Below are 14622 nucleotides of genomic sequence, written 5' to 3' on the forward strand. Positions count from 1 at the left end.
TGCCTCTGGGTCCTGCTGGGTCCTGGGAGCGCAGGGGCCAGAGATCAACCGCCTCGTGGGTTGTGCGTGGTGCCGCACCTCCGTGAGGCCCCATGAAAGGAGTACCCCATCGCAGTCTCTGTTTTGGTGCTGGGCAAAGTGTGGGTGTAGGATGTGTGTTGTTGCTGCGGCAGCTGGTGCAGCCAGCGTCGGGGACAGAGAGCGAGCAGAGAGAAAGGTGGCCAGGGCAGCCCGTGGCGTGTTTGGTGGTGGGGACCGCCAGGGCCAGGCTCATGGAAGTGTCCCAGGCCTAGCATACCAGCACCTTGGTGTTGACCAGCATGCACGGGCTTGCTTCTAACCGGACCCTGACTGAATGCAAGCGGGAGAGAGCAGGGCCTTGGGGTGGGCGGTGAGATGGGGTCCTCTGCTGCAGAACCAGCCTCCTGCACGGCCCCCCACCTCCTGCATGTCCCCACACGGTCCCAGCACCACCCTGCCTGGACCATGGTCCCCAGAGGTCTCCGAGCTCTTTCCTTAACCTCCAGCCGCGGGTGCCCTGGTGCCAGGCATGCGTTGCTGAGGCCCCCGGTTGCATGGGTTGCCACTGCCACGCTGTTTTCCCCTGTGGCCCTGTGCCCTTGGGCCCAGAAGGGAGGCCGAGCGCCAGCAGTGGTGGCTGCTGAGGACCCGGGCCCCTCGGTCCTGCCCTGAGGCCCAGCAGCGCTCACCTCACTTCTTCCCCGTCCTGTCTCCTCAGGGCCAGGTCCGTGGCCCACATTTTCCCACAGAACGCCCGTGCCTACAAGGCTGCAGAAGTGCTGCATGACTGGGCCCCAGAGGCCAGCCCCATGCGCGTGGTCCCCAGCCCTAGCACAGCTGTAGAGGCACCACTGAGCTCGGCCGAGCCGGTGGAAGGTGAGTCATGTCATGGGATGCCGTGGGGCTGCCCTGCTCGTTCACGCATGGCTCCTGTGGTGTCCAGAGCCCCAGGACACGCCCCGAGCCTGTTGTGGGCCCAGGCGGGCATTGTTGGTGCTGGTGGCTGGAAGTTGTTCCCAAATCCCTCACCCTCTCGCGTGGCCCCTTTAGCCCTGACCTCCAGGGTGCGATGCCTGGCTGGAACGAGGTGGTGAGGCAAGGGTAGTTCCCTGGGCAATATGGAGCCGGATTCCTGACCTTGGCCAGGAGCGGGCGTGACCAGAAACCATGGGCTTGTGATTGAACGGTCGACCCGTGCATGAGAATAGCTGCAGATGTGCCGTGCAACCGGCCCCATTTGCAGTGCCCGTGTGTGTACCCCAAGAGGGCTTGCCAGCTTGCCAAGGCTACGGGTTCCTGGAGTGTCCAGCACCAGGCCCGCTGTGGACGGAGGGCGGGAGGGAGGAAAGGAGGGCACTGCAGGCTTTGAGAGGCCATGTGGCCAGCCATCGGTGCCAGGTTGTGCAGCGTGTGGGGGGCAGGTGCCCAGGCAGACTGAGGCATGAGCTGAGGGCATGGGTCTTCCATGGCTGCTGGGGCTAGCTCGTTGTGGACCCTCACGTGCGTTGGTCTCACTGAGGCTACCTTGCCCCTGCTTTACAGTGGACACCGTCGCCGCCTCCGATGGGCAACAGGCTGGCAATGACCAAAAGGCAACAGTGGGCACAGGCCGCACCGAGGTGGAGCCCGGGTAAGTGTGTGTGTGTGTGGCAGTGGCTGTGGCCATGAAACATGGCTGGCCAGGCCTGAGTGGAATGTGGGGTGTCCCAGGTGCCATTGGAGGAGGCGGCAGGCTGGGCTGTGGAAGGCTGGTTCCTGGTGTTCCAGGAAGGTTGCATTCTGCCCCTGCACTCCAACTCTGCTATGGTCAGGGCCCGCCAGGTCTGTAGAGGCTTTGGCACTGTGCCTTGCCAAGAGCTGTCCCTGGTGCTGGCTGTCAGCCATTTGTGTAGAAGCCCCCTGGGGTGCTGCCTGTGTGCCTCTGGGTCCTGCTGGGTCCTGGGAGCGCAGGGGCCAGAGATCAACCGCCTCGTGGGTTGTGCGTGGTGCCCCATCTCCGTGAGGCCCCATGAAAGGAGTACCCCATCGCAGTCTCTGTTTTGGTGCTGGGCAAAGTGTGGGTGTAGGATGTGTGTTGTTGCTGCGGCAGCTGGTGCAGCCAGCGTCGGGGACAGAGAGCGAGCAGAGAGAAAGGTGGCCAGGGCAGCCCGTGGCGTGTTTGGTGGTGGGGACCGCCAGGGCCAGGCTCATGGAAGTGTCCCAGGCCTAGCATACCAGCACCTTGGTGTTGACCAGCATGCACGGGCTTGCTTCTAACCGGACCCTGACTGAATGCAAGCGGGAGAGAGCAGGGCCTTGGGGTGGGCGGTGAGATGGGGTCCTCTGCTGCAGAACCAGCCTCCTGCACGGCCCCCCACCTCCTGCATGTCCCCACACGGTCCCAGCACCACCCTGCCTGGACCATGGTCCCCAGAGGTCTCCGAGCTCTTTCCTTAACCTCCAGCCGCGGGTGCCCTGGTGCCAGGCATGCGTTGCTGAGGCCCCCGGTTGCATGGGTTGCCACTGCCACGCTGTTTTCCCCTGTGGCCCTGTGCCCTTGGGCCCAGAAGGGAGGCCGAGCGCCAGCAGTGGTGGCTGCTGAGGACCCGGGCCCCTCGGTCCTGCCCTGAGGCCCAGCAGCGCTCACCTCACTTCTTCCCCGTCCTGTCTCCTCAGGGCCAGGTCCGTGGCCCACATTTTCCCACAGAACGCCCGTGCCTACAAGGCTGCAGAAGTGCTGCATGACTGGGCCCCAGAGGCCAGCCCCATGCGCGTGGTCCCCAGCCCTAGCACAGCTGTAGAGGCACCACTGAGCTCGGCCGAGCTGGTGGAAGGTGAGTCATGTCATGGGATGCCGTGGGGCTGCTCGGCCCCAGGGCTGCTCGTTCACGCATGGCTCCTGTGGTGTCCAGAGCCCCAGGACACGCCCCGAGCCTGTTGTGGGCCCAGGCGGGCATTGTTGGTGCTGGTGGCTGGAAGTTGTTCCCAAATCCCTCACCCTCTCGCGTGGCCCCTTTAGCCCTGACCTCCAGGGTGCGATGCCTGGCTGGAACGAGGTGGTGAGGCAAGGGTAGTTCCCTGGGCAATATGGAGCCGGATTCCTGACCTTGGCCAGGAGCGGGCGTGACCAGAAACCATGGGCTTGTGATTGAACGGTCGACCCGTGCATGAGAATAGCTGCAGATGTGCCGTGCAACCGGCCCCATTTGCAGTGCCCGTGTGTGTACCCCAAGAGGGCTTGCCAGCTTGCCAAGGCTACGGGTTCCTGGAGTGTCCAGCACCAGGCCCGCTGTGGACGGAGGGCGGGAGGGAGGAAAGGAGGGCACTGCAGGCTTTGAGAGGCCATGTGGCCAGCCATCGGTGCCAGGTTGTGCAGCGTGTGGGGGGCAGGTGCCCAGGCAGACTGAGGCATGAGCTGAGGGCATGGGTCTTCCATGGCTGCTGGGGCTAGCTCGTTGTGGACCCTCACGTGCGTTGGTCTCACTGAGGCTACCTTGCCCCTGCTTTACAGTGGACACCGTCGCCGCCTCCGATGGGCAACAGGCTGGCAATGACCAAAAGGCAACAGTGGGCACAGGCCGCACCGAGGTGGAGCCCGGGTAAGTGTGTGTGTGTGTGGCAGTGGCTGTGGCCATGAAACATGGCTGGCCAGGCCTGAGTGGAATGTGGGGTGTCCCAGGTGCCATTGGAGGAGGCGGCAGGCTGGGCTGTGGAAGGCTGGTTCCTGGTGTTCCAGGAAGGTTGCATTCTGCCCCTGCACTCCAACTCTGCTATGGTCAGGGCCCGCCAGGTCTGTAGAGGCTTTGGCACTGTGCCTTGCCAAGAGCTGTCCCTGGTGCTGGCTGTCAGCCATTTGTGTAGAAGCCCCCTGGGGTGCTGCCTGTGTGCCTCTGGGTCCTGCTGGGTCCTGGGAGCGCAGGGGCCAGAGATCAACCGCCTCGTGGGTTGTGCGTGGTGCCCCATCTCCGTGAGGCCCCATGAAAGGAGTACCCCATCGCAGTCTCTGTTTTGGTGCTGGGCAAAGTGTGGGTGTAGGATGTGTGTTGTTGCTGCGGCAGCTGGTGCAGCCAGCGTCGGGGACAGAGAGCGAGCAGAGAGAAAGGTGGCCAGGGCAGCCCGTGGCGTGTTTGGTGGTGGGGACCGCCAGGGCCAGGCTCATGGAAGTGTCCCAGGCCTAGCATACCAGCACCTTGGTGTTGACCAGCATGCACGGGCTTGCTTCTAACCGGACCCTGACTGAATGCAAGCGGGAGAGAGCAGGGCCTTGGGGTGGGCGGTGAGATGGGGTCCTCTGCTGCAGAACCAGCCTCCTGCACGGCCCCCCACCTCCTACATGTCCCCACACGGTCCCAGCACCACCCTGCCTGGACCATGGTCCCCAGAGGTCTCCGAGCTCTTTCCTTAACCTCCAGCCGCGGGTGCCCTGGTGCCAGGCATGCATTGCTGAGGCCCCCGGTTGCATGGGTTGCCACTGCCACGCTGTTTTCCCCTGTGGCCCTGTGCCCTTGGGCCCAGAAGGGAGGCCGAGCGCCAGCAGTGGTGGCTGCTGAGGACCCGGGCCCCTCGGTCCTGCCCTGAGGCCCAGCAGCGCTCACCTCACTTCTTCCCCGTCCTGTCTCCTCAGGGCCAGGTCCGTGGCCCACATTTTCCCACAGAACGCCCGTGCCTACAAGGCTGCAGAAGTGCTGCATGACTGGGCCCCAGAGGCCAGCCCCATGCGCGTGGTCCCCAGCCCTAGCACAGCTGTAGAGGCACCACTGAGCTCGGCCGAGCTGGTGGAAGGTGAGTCATGTCATGGGATGCCGTGGGGCTGCTGCCCAGGCTGCTCGTTCACGCATGGCTCCTGTGGTGTCCAGAGCCCCAGGACACGCCCCGAGCCTGTTGTGGGCCCAGGCGGGCATTGTTGGTGCTGGTGGCTGGAAGTTGTTCCCAAATCCCTCACCCTCTCGCGTGGCCCCTTTAGCCCTGACCTCCAGGGTGCGATGCCTGGCTGGAACGAGGTGGTGAGGCAAGGGTAGTTCCCTGGGCAATATGGAGCCGGATTCCTGACCTTGGCCAGGAGCGGGCGTGACCAGAAACCATGGGCTTGTGATTGAACGGTCGACCCGTGCATGAGAATAGCTGCAGATGTGCCGTGCAACCGGCCCCATTTGCAGTGCCCGTGTGTGTACCCCAAGAGGGCTTGCCAGCTTGCCAAGGCTACGGGTTCCTGGAGTGTCCAGCACCAGGCCCGCTGTGGACGGAGGGCGGGAGGGAGGAAAGGAGGGCACTGCAGGCTTTGAGAGGCCATGTGGCCAGCCATCGGTGCCAGGTTGTGCAGCGTGTGGGGGGCAGGTGCCCAGGCAGACTGAGGCATGAGCTGAGGGCATGGGTCTTCCATGGCTGCTGGGGCTAGCTCGTTGTGGACCCTCACGTGCGTTGGTCTCACTGAGGCTACCTTGCCCCTGCTTTACAGTGGACACCGTCGCCGCCTCCGATGGGCAACAGGCTGGCAATGACCAAAAGGCAACAGTGGGCACAGGCCGCACCGAGGTGGAGCCCGGGTAAGTGTGTGTGTGTGTGTGGCAGTGGCTGTGGCCATGAAACATGGCTGGCCAGGCCTGAGTGGAATGTGGGGTGTCCCAGGTGCCATTGGAGGAGGCGGCAGGCTGGGCTGTGGAAGGCTGGTTCCTGGTGTTCCAGGAAGGTTGCATTCTGCCCCTGCACTCCAACTCTGCTATGGTCAGGGCCCGCCAGGTCTGTAGAGGCTTTGGCACTGTGCCTTGCCAAGAGCTGTCCCTGGTGCTGGCTGTCAGCCATTTGTGTAGAAGCCCCCTGGGGTGCTGCCTGTGTGCCTCTGGGTCCTGCTGGGTCCTGGGAGCGCAGGGGCCAGAGATCAACCGCCTCGTGGGTTGTGCGTGGTGCCCCATCTCCGTGAGGCCCCATGAAAGGAGTACCCCATCGCAGTCTCTGTTTTGGTGCTGGGCAAAGTGTGGGTGTAGGATGTGTGTTGTTGCTGCGGCAGCTGGTGCAGCCAGCGTCGGGGACAGAGAGCGAGCAGAGAGAAAGGTGGCCAGGGCAGCCCGTGGCGTGTTTGGTGGTGGGGACCGCCAGGGCCAGGCTCATGGAAGTGTCCCAGGCCTAGCATACCAGCACCTTGGTGTTGACCAGCATGCACGGGCTTGCTTCTAACCGGACCCTGACTGAATGCAAGCGGGAGAGAGCAGGGCCTTGGGGTGGGCGGTGAGATGGGGTCCTCTGCTGCAGAACCAGCCTCCTGCACGGCCCCCCACCTCCTACATGTCCCCACACGGTCCCAGCACCACCCTGCCTGGACCATGGTCCCCAGAGGTCTCCGAGCTCTTTCCTTAACCTCCAGCCGCGGGTGCCCTGGTGCCAGGCATGCGTTGCTGAGGCCCCCGGTTGCATGGGTTGCCACTGCCACGCTGTTTTCCCCCTGTGGCCCTGTGCCCTTGGGCCCAGAAGGGAGGCCGAGCGCCAGCAGTGGTGGCTGCTGAGGACCCGGGCCCCTCGGTCCTGCCCTGAGGCCCAGCAGCGCTCACCTCACTTCTTCCCCGTCCTGTCTCCTCAGGGCCAGGTCCGTGGCCCACATTTTCCCACAGAACGCCCGTGCCTACAAGGCTGCAGAAGTGCTGCATGACTGGGCCCCAGAGGCCAGCCCCATGCGCGTGGTCCCCAGCCCTAGCACAGCTGTAGAGGCACCACTGAGCTCGGCCGAGCTGGTGGAAGGTGAGTCATGTCATGGGATGCCGTGGGGCTGCTCGTTCACGCATGGCTCCTGTGGTGTCCAGAGCCCCAGGACACGCCCCGAGCCTGTTGTGGGCCCAGGCGGGCATTGTTGGTGCTGGTGGCTGGAAGTTGTTCCCAAATCCCTCACCCTCTCGCGTGGCCCCTTTAGCCCTGACCTCCAGGGTGCGATGCCTGGCTGGAACGAGGTGGTGAGGCAAGGGTAGTTCCCTGGGCAATATGGAGCCGGATTCCTGACCTTGGCCAGGAGCGGGCGTGACCAGAAACCATGGGCTTGTGATTGAACGGTCGACCCGTGCATGAGAATAGCTGCAGATGTGCCGTGCAACCGGCCCCATTTGCAGTGCCCGTGTGTGTACCCCAAGAGGGCTTGCCAGCTTGCCAAGGCTACGGGTTCCTGGAGTGTCCAGCACCAGGCCCGCTGTGGACGGAGGGCGGGAGGGAGGAAAGGAGGGCACTGCAGGCTTTGAGAGGCCATGTGGCCAGCCATCGGTGCCAGGTTGTGCAGCATGTGGGGGGCAGGTGCCCAGGCAGACTGAGGCATGAGCTGAGGGCATGGGTCTTCCATGGCTGCTGGGGCTAGCTCGTTGTGGACCCTCACGTGCGTTGGTCTCACTGAGGCTACCTTGCCCCTGCTTTACAGTGGACACCGTCGCCGCCTCCGATGGGCAACAGGCTGGCAATGACCAAAAGGCAACAGTGGGCACAGGCCGCACCGAGGTGGAGCCCGGGTAAGTGTGTGTGTGTGTGTGGCAGTGGCTGTGGCCATGAAACATGGCTGGCCAGGCCTGAGTGGAATGTGGGGTGTCCCAGGTGCCATTGGAGGAGGCGGCAGGCTGGGCTGTGGAAGGCTGGTTCCTGGTGTTCCAGGAAGGTTGCATTCTGCCCCTGCACTCCAACTCTGCTATGGTCAGGGCCCGCCAGGTCTGTAGAGGCTTTGGCACTGTGCCTTGCCAAGAGCTGTCCCTGGTGCTGGCTGTCAGCCATTTGTGTAGAAGCCCCCTGGGGTGCTGCCTGTGTGCCTCTGGGTCCTGCTGGGTCCTGGGAGCGCAGGGGCCAGAGATCAACCGCCTCGTGGGTTGTGCGTGGTGCCCCATCTCCGTGAGGCCCCATGAAAGGAGTACCCCATCGCAGTCTCTGTTTTGGTGCTGGGCAAAGTGTGGGTGTAGGATGTGTGTTGTTGCTGCGGCAGCTGGTGCAGCCAGCGTCGGGGACAGAGAGCGAGCAGAGAGAAAGGTGGCCAGGGCAGCCCGTGGCGTGTTTGGTGGTGGGGACCGCCAGGGCCAGGCTCATGGAAGTGTCCCAGGCCTAGCATACCAGCACCTTGGTGTTGACCAGCATGCACGGGCTTGCTTCTAACCGGACCCTGACTGAATGCAAGCGGGAGAGAGCAGGGCCTTGGGGTGGGCGGTGAGATGGGGTCCTCTGCTGCAGAACCAGCCTCCTGCACGGCCCCCCCACCTCCTGCATGTCCCCACACGGTCCCAGCACCACCCTGCCTGGACCATGGTCCCCAGAGGTCTCCGAGCTCTTTCCTTAACCTCCAGCTGCGGGTGCCCTGGTGCCAGGCATGCGTTGCTGAGGCCCCCGGTTGCATGGGTTGCCACTGCCACGCTGTTTTCCCCTGTGGCCCTGTGCCCTTGGGCCCAGAAGGGAGGCCGAGCGCCAGCAGTGGTGGCTGCTGAGGACCCGGGCCCCTCGGTCCTGCCCTGAGGCCCAGCAGCGCTCACCTCACTTCTTCCCCGTCCTGTCTCCTCAGGGCCAGGTCCGTGGCCCACATTTTCCCACAGAACGCCCGTGCCTACAAGGCTGCAGAAGTGCTGCATGACTGGGCCCCAGAGGCCAGCCCCATGCGCGTGGTCCCCAGCCCTAGCACAGCTGTAGAGGCACCACTGAGCTCGGCCGAGCTGGTGGAAGGTGAGTCATGTCATGGGATGCCGTGGGGCTGCTCGTTCACGCATGGCTCCTGTGGTGTCCAGAGCCCCAGGACACGCCCCGAGCCTGTTGTGGGCCCAGGCGGGCATTGTTGGTGCTGGTGGCTGGAAGTTGTTCCCAAATCCCTCACCCTCTCGCGTGGCCCCTTTAGCCCTGACCTCCAGGGTGCGATGCCTGGCTGGAACGAGGTGGTGAGGCAAGGGTAGTTCCCTGGGCAATATGGAGCCGGATTCCTGACCTTGGCCAGGAGCGGGCGTGACCAGAAACCATGGGCTTGTGATTGAAGGGTCGACCCGTGCATGAGAATAGCTGCAGATGTGCCGTGCAACCGGCCCCATTTGCAGTGCCCGTGTGTGTACCCCAAGAGGGCTTGCCAGCTTGCCAAGGCTACGGGTTCCTGGAGTGTCCAGCACCAGGCCCGCTGTGGACGGAGGGCGGGAGGGAGGAAAGGAGGGCACTGCAGGCTTTGAGAGGCCATGTGGCCAGCCATCGGTGCCAGGTTGTGCAGCATGTGGGGGGCAGGTGCCCAGGCAGACTGAGGCATGAGCTGAGGGCATGGGTCTTCCATGGCTGCTGGGGCTAGCTCGTTGTGGACCCTCACGTGCGTTGGTCTCACTGAGGCTACCTTGCCCCTGCTTTACAGTGGACACCGTCGCCGCCTCCGATGGGCAACAGGCTGGCAATGACCAAAAGGCAACAGTGGGCACAGGCCGCACCGAGGTGGAGCCCGGGTAAGTGTGTGTGTGTGTGTGGCAGTGGCTGTGGCCATGAAACATGGCTGGCCAGGCCTGAGTGGAATGTGGGGTGTCCCAGGTGCCATTGGAGGAGGCGGCAGGCTGGGCTGTGGAAGGCTGGTTCCTGGTGTTCCAGGAAGGTTGCATTCTGCCCCTGCACTCCAACTCTGCTATGGTCAGGGCCCGCCAGGTCTGTAGAGGCTTTGGCACTGTGCCTTGCCAAGAGCTGTCCCTGGTGCTGGCTGTCAGCCATTTGTGTAGAAGCCCCCTGGGGTGCTGCCTGTGTGCCTCTGGGTCCTGCTGGGTCCTGGGAGCGCAGGGGCCAGAGATCAACCGCCTCGTGGGTTGTGCGTGGTGCCCCACCTCCGTGAGGCCCCATGAAAGGAGTACCCCATCGCAGTCTCTGTTTTGGTGCTGGGCAAAGTGTGGGTGTAGGATGTGTGTTGTTGCTGCGGCAGCTGGTGCAGCCAGCGTCGGGGACAGAGAGCGAGCAGAGAGAAAGGTGGCCAGGGCAGCCCGTGGCGTGTTTGGTGGTGGGGACCGCCAGGGCCAGGCTCATGGAAGTGTCCCAGGCCTAGCATACCAGCACCTTGGTGTTGACCAGCATGCACGGGCTTGCTTCTAACCGGACCCTGACTGAATGCAAGCGGGAGAGAGCAGGGCCTTGGGGTGGGCGGTGAGATGGGGTCCTCTGCTGCAGAACCAGCCTCCTGCACGGCCCCCCCACCTCCTGCATGTCCCCACACGGTCCCAGCACCACCCTGCCTGGACCATGGTCCCCAGAGGTCTCCGAGCTCTTTCCTTAACCTCCAGCTGCGGGTGCCCTGGTGCCAGGCATGCGTTGCTGAGGCCCCCGGTTGCATGGGTTGCCACTGCCACGCTGTTTTCCCCTGTGGCCCTGTGCCCTTGGGCCCAGAAGGGAGGCCGAGCGCCAGCAGTGGTGGCTGCTGAGGACCCGGGCCCCTCGGTCCTGCCCTGAGGCCCAGCAGCGCTCACCTCACTTCTTCCCCGTCCTGTCTCCTCAGGGCCAGGTCCGTGGCCCACATTTTCCCACAGAACGCCCGTGCCTACAAGGCTGCAGAAGTGCTGCATGACTGGGCCCCAGAGGCCAGCCCCATGCGCGTGGTCCCCAGCCCTAGCACAGCTGTAGAGGCACCACTGAGCTCGGCCGAGCCGGTGGAAGGTGAGTCATGTCATGGGATGCCGTGGGGCTGCTGCTCGTTCACGCATGGCTCCTGTGGTGTCCAGAGCCCCAGGACACGCCCCGAGCCTGTTGTGGGCCCAGGCGGGCATTGTTGGTGCTGGTGGCTGGAAGTTGTTCCCAAATCCCTCACCCTCTCGCGTGGCCCCTTTAGCCCTGACCTCCAGGGTGCGATGCCTGGCTGGAACGAGGTGGTGAGGCAAGGGTAGTTCCCTGGGCAATATGGAGCCGGATTCCTGACCTTGGCCAGGAGCGGGCGTGACCAGAAACCATGGGCTTGTGATTGAAGGGTCGACCCGTGCATGAGAATAGCTGCAGATGTGCCGTGCAACCGGCCCCATTTGCAGTGCCCGTGTGTGTACCCCAAGAGGGCTTGCCAGCTTGCCAAGGCTACGGGTTCCTGGAGTGTCCAGCACCAGGCCCGCTGTGGACGGAGGGCGGGAGGGAGGAAAGGAGGGCACTGCAGGCTTTGAGAGGCCATGTGGCCAGCCATCGGTGCCAGGTTGTGCAGCATGTGGGGGGCAGGTGCCCAGGCAGACTGAGGCATGAGCTGAGGGCATGGGTCTTCCATGGCTGCTGGGGCTAGCTCGTTGTGGACCCTCACGTGCGTTGGTCTCACTGAGGCTACCTTGCCCCTGCTTTACAGTGGACACCGTCGCCGCCTCCGATGGGCAACAGGCTGGCAATGACCAAAAGGCAACAGTGGGCACAGGCCGCACCGAGGTGGAGCCCGGGTAAGTGTGTGTGTGTGTGTGGCAGTGGCTGTGGCCATGAAACATGGCTGGCCAGGCCTGAGTGGAATGTGGGGTGTCCCAGGTGCCATTGGAGGAGGCGGCAGGCTGGGCTGTGGAAGGCTGGTTCCTGGTGTTCCAGGAAGGTTGCATTCTGCCCCTGCACTCCAACTCTGCTATGGTCAGGGCCCGCCAGGTCTGTAGAGGCTTTGGCACTGTGCCTTGCCAAGAGCTGTCCCTGGTGCTGGCTGTCAGCCATTTGTGTAGAAGCCCCCTGGGGTGCTGCCTGTGTGCCTCTGGGTCCTGCTGGGTCCTGGGAGCGCAGGGGCCAGAGATCAACCGCCTCGTGGGTTGTGCGTGGTGCCCCACCTCCGTGAGGCCCCATGAAAGGAGTACCCCATTGCAGTCTCTGTTTTGGTGCTGGGCAAAGTGTGGGTGTAGGATGTGTGTTGTTGCTGCGGCAGCTGGTGCAGCCAGCGTCGGGGACAGAGAGCGAGCAGAGAGAAAGGTGGCCAGGGCAGCCCGTGGCGTGTTTGGTGGTGGGGACCGCCAGGGCCAGGCTCATGGAAGTGTCCCAGGCCTAGCATACCAGCACCTTGGTGTTGACCAGCATGCACGGGCTTGCTTCTAACCGGACCCTGACTGAATGCAAGCGGGAGAGAGCAGGGCCTTGGGGTGGGCGGTGAGATGGGGTCCTCTGCTGCAGAACCAGCCTCCTGCACGGCCCCCCCACCTCCTGCATGTCCCCACACGGTCCCAGCACCACCCTGCCTGGACCATGGTCCCCAGAGGTCTCCGAGCTCTTTCCTTAACCTCCAGCTGCGGGTGCCCTGGTGCCAGGCATGCGTTGCTGAGGCCCCCGGTTGCATGGGTTGCCACTGCCACGCTGTTTTCCCCTGTGGCCCTGTGCCCTTGGGCCCAGAAGGGAGGCCGAGCGCCAGCAGTGGTGGCTGCTGAGGACCCGGGCCCCTCGGTCCTGCCCTGAGGCCCAGCAGCGCTCACCTCACTTCTTCCCCGTCCTGTCTCCTCAGGGCCAGGTCCGTGGCCCACATTTTCCCACAGAACGCCCGTGCCTACAAGGCTGCAGAAGTGCTGCATGACTGGGCCCCAGAGGCCAGCCCCATGCGCGTGGTCCCCAGCCCTAGCACAGCTGTAGAGGCACCACTGAGCTCGGCCGAGCCGGTGGAAGGTGAGTCATGTCATGGGATGCCGTGGGGCTGCTCGTTCACGCATGGCTCCTGTGGCGTCCAGAGCCCCAGGACACGCCCCGAGCCTGTTGTGGGCCCAGGCGGGCATTGTTGGTGCTGGTGGCTGGAAGTTGTTCCCAAATCCCTCACCCTCTCGCGTGGCCCCTTTAGCCCTGACCTCCAGGGTGCGATGCCTGGCTGGAACGAGGTGGTGAGGCAAGGGTAGTTCCCTGGGCAATATGGAGCCGGATTCCTGACCTTGGCCAGGAGCGGGCGTGACCAGAAACCATGGGCTTGTGATTGAACGGTCGACCCGTGCATGAGAATAGCTGCAGATGTGCCGTGCAACCGGCCCCATTTGCAGTGCCCGTGTGTGTACCCCAAGAGGGCTTGCCAGCTTGCCAAGGCTACGGGTTCCTGGAGTGTCCAGCACCAGGCCCGCTGTGGACGGAGGGCGGGAGGGAGGAAAGGAGGGCACTGCAGGCTTTGAGAGGCCATGTGGCCAGCCATCGGTGCCAGGTTGTGCAGCATGTGGGGGGCAGGTGCCCAGGCAGACTGAGGCATGAGCTGAGGGCATGGGTCTTCCATGGCTGCTGGGGCTAGCTCGTTGTGGACCCTCACGTGCGTTGGTCTCACTGAGGCTACCTTGCCCCTGCTTTACAGTGGACACCGTCGCCGCCTCCGATGGGCAACAGGCTGGCAATGACCAAAAGGCAACAGTGGGCACAGGCCGCACCGAGGTGGAGCCCGGGTAAGTGTGTGTGTGTGTGTGGCAGTGGCTGTGGCCATGAAACATGGCTGGCCAGGCCTGAGTGGAATGTGGGGTGTCCCAGGTGCCATTGGAGGAGGCGGCAGGCTGGGCTGTGGAAGGCTGGTTCCTGGTGTTCCAGGAAGGTTGCATTCTGCCCCTGCACTCCAACTCTGCTATGGTCAGGGCCCGCCAGGTCTGTAGAGGCTTTGGCACTGTGCCTTGCCAAGAGCTGTCCCTGGTGCTGGCTGTCAGCCATTTGTGTAGAAGCCCCCTGGGGTGCTGCCTGTGTGCCTCTGGGTCCTGCTGGGTCCTGGGAGCGCAGGGGCCAGAGATCAACCGCCTCGTGGGTTGTGCGTGGTGCCCCACCTCCGTGAGGCCCCATGAAAGGAGTACCCCATTGCAGTCTCTGTTTTGGTGCTGGGCAAAGTGTGGGTGTAGGATGTGTGTTGTTGCTGCGGCAGCTGGTGCAGCCAGCGTCGGGGACAGAGAGCGAGCAGAGAGAAAGGTGGCCAGGGCAGCCCGTGGCGTGTTTGGTGGTGGGGACCGCCAGGGCCAGGCTCATGGAAGTGTCCCAGGCCTAGCATACCAGCACCTTGGTGTTGACCAGCATGCACGGGCTTGCTTCTAACCGGACCCTGACTGAATGCAAGCGGGAGAGAGCAGGGCCTTGGGGTGGGCGGTGAGATGGGGTCCTCTGCTGCAGAACCAGCCTCCTGCACGGCCCCCCCACCTCCTGCATGTCCCCACACGGTCCCAGCACCACCCTGCCTGGACCATGGTCCCCAGAGGTCTCCGAGCTCTTTCCTTAACCTCCAGCTGCGGGTGCCCTGGTGCCAGGCATGCGTTGCTGAGGCCCCCGGTTGCATGGGTTGCCACTGCCACGCTGTTTTCCCCTGTGGCCCTGTGCCCTTGGGCCCAGAAGGGAGGCCGAGCGCCAGCAGTGGTGGCTGCTGAGGACCCGGGCCCCTCGGTCCTGCCCTGAGGCCCAGCAGCGCTCACCTCACTTCTTCCCCGTCCTGTCTCCTCAGGGCCAGGTCCGTGGCCCACATTTTCCCACAGAACGCCCGTGCCTACAAGGCTGCAGAAGTGCTGCATGACTGGGCCCCAGAGGCCAGCCCCATGCGCGTGGTCCCCAGCCCTAGCACAGCTGTAGAGGCACCACTGAGCTCGGCCGAGCCGGTGGAAGGTGAGTCATGTCATGGGATGCCGTGGGGCTGCTCGTTCACGCATGGCTCCTGTGGCGTCCAGAGCCCCAGGACACGCCCCGAGCCTGTTGTGGGCCCAGGCGGGCATTGTTGGTGCTGGTGGCTGGAAGTTGTTCCCAAATCCCTCACCC

The 14622-nt window shown here is 64.1% G+C and overlaps 7 long non-coding RNA genes across 7 annotated transcripts; all 7 read left to right on the top strand.

The window, feature by feature from the left end:
• The first annotated feature begins 869 nt into the window (after positions 1-869).
• LOC121151057 lies at positions 870-2716 on the top strand. Its single transcript, XR_005883112.1, has 3 exons — positions 870-897; positions 1564-1651; positions 2677-2716. It is a non-coding gene; the product is annotated as an uncharacterized LOC121151057 (long non-coding RNA).
• Position 2717: 1 nt separating this feature from the next.
• Positions 2718-4664, top strand: LOC121151054. Its single transcript, XR_005883109.1, has 3 exons — positions 2718-2834; positions 3512-3599; positions 4625-4664. It is a non-coding gene; the product is annotated as an uncharacterized LOC121151054 (long non-coding RNA).
• A 1-nt stretch (position 4665) lies between these two features.
• On the top strand, positions 4666-6611 carry LOC121151055. The gene is made up of 3 exons (XR_005883110.1): positions 4666-4782; positions 5456-5543; positions 6572-6611. It is a non-coding gene; the product is annotated as an uncharacterized LOC121151055 (long non-coding RNA).
• A 1-nt stretch (position 6612) lies between these two features.
• LOC121151056 lies at positions 6613-8546 on the top strand. The gene is made up of 3 exons (XR_005883111.1): positions 6613-6729; positions 7391-7478; positions 8507-8546. It is a non-coding gene; the product is annotated as an uncharacterized LOC121151056 (long non-coding RNA).
• A 1-nt stretch (position 8547) lies between these two features.
• Positions 8548-10481, top strand: LOC121151052. The gene is made up of 3 exons (XR_005883108.1): positions 8548-8664; positions 9326-9413; positions 10442-10481. It is a non-coding gene; the product is annotated as an uncharacterized LOC121151052 (long non-coding RNA).
• A 90-nt stretch (positions 10482-10571) lies between these two features.
• On the top strand, positions 10572-12419 carry LOC121151058. The gene is made up of 3 exons (XR_005883113.1): positions 10572-10599; positions 11264-11351; positions 12380-12419. It is a non-coding gene; the product is annotated as an uncharacterized LOC121151058 (long non-coding RNA).
• A 90-nt stretch (positions 12420-12509) lies between these two features.
• Positions 12510-14354, top strand: LOC121151059. The gene is made up of 3 exons (XR_005883114.1): positions 12510-12537; positions 13199-13286; positions 14315-14354. It is a non-coding gene; the product is annotated as an uncharacterized LOC121151059 (long non-coding RNA).
• Positions 14355-14622: the final 268 nt, after the last annotated feature.

The sequence above is a fragment of the Ochotona curzoniae genome, unplaced genomic scaffold (genome assembly GCF_017591425.1).
Source record: "Ochotona curzoniae isolate NIBS_2020 unplaced genomic scaffold, NIBS_Ocur_1.0 contig_2235, whole genome shotgun sequence".
In the NCBI taxonomy this organism is placed as follows: Eukaryota; Metazoa; Chordata; class Mammalia; order Lagomorpha; family Ochotonidae; genus Ochotona; species Ochotona curzoniae.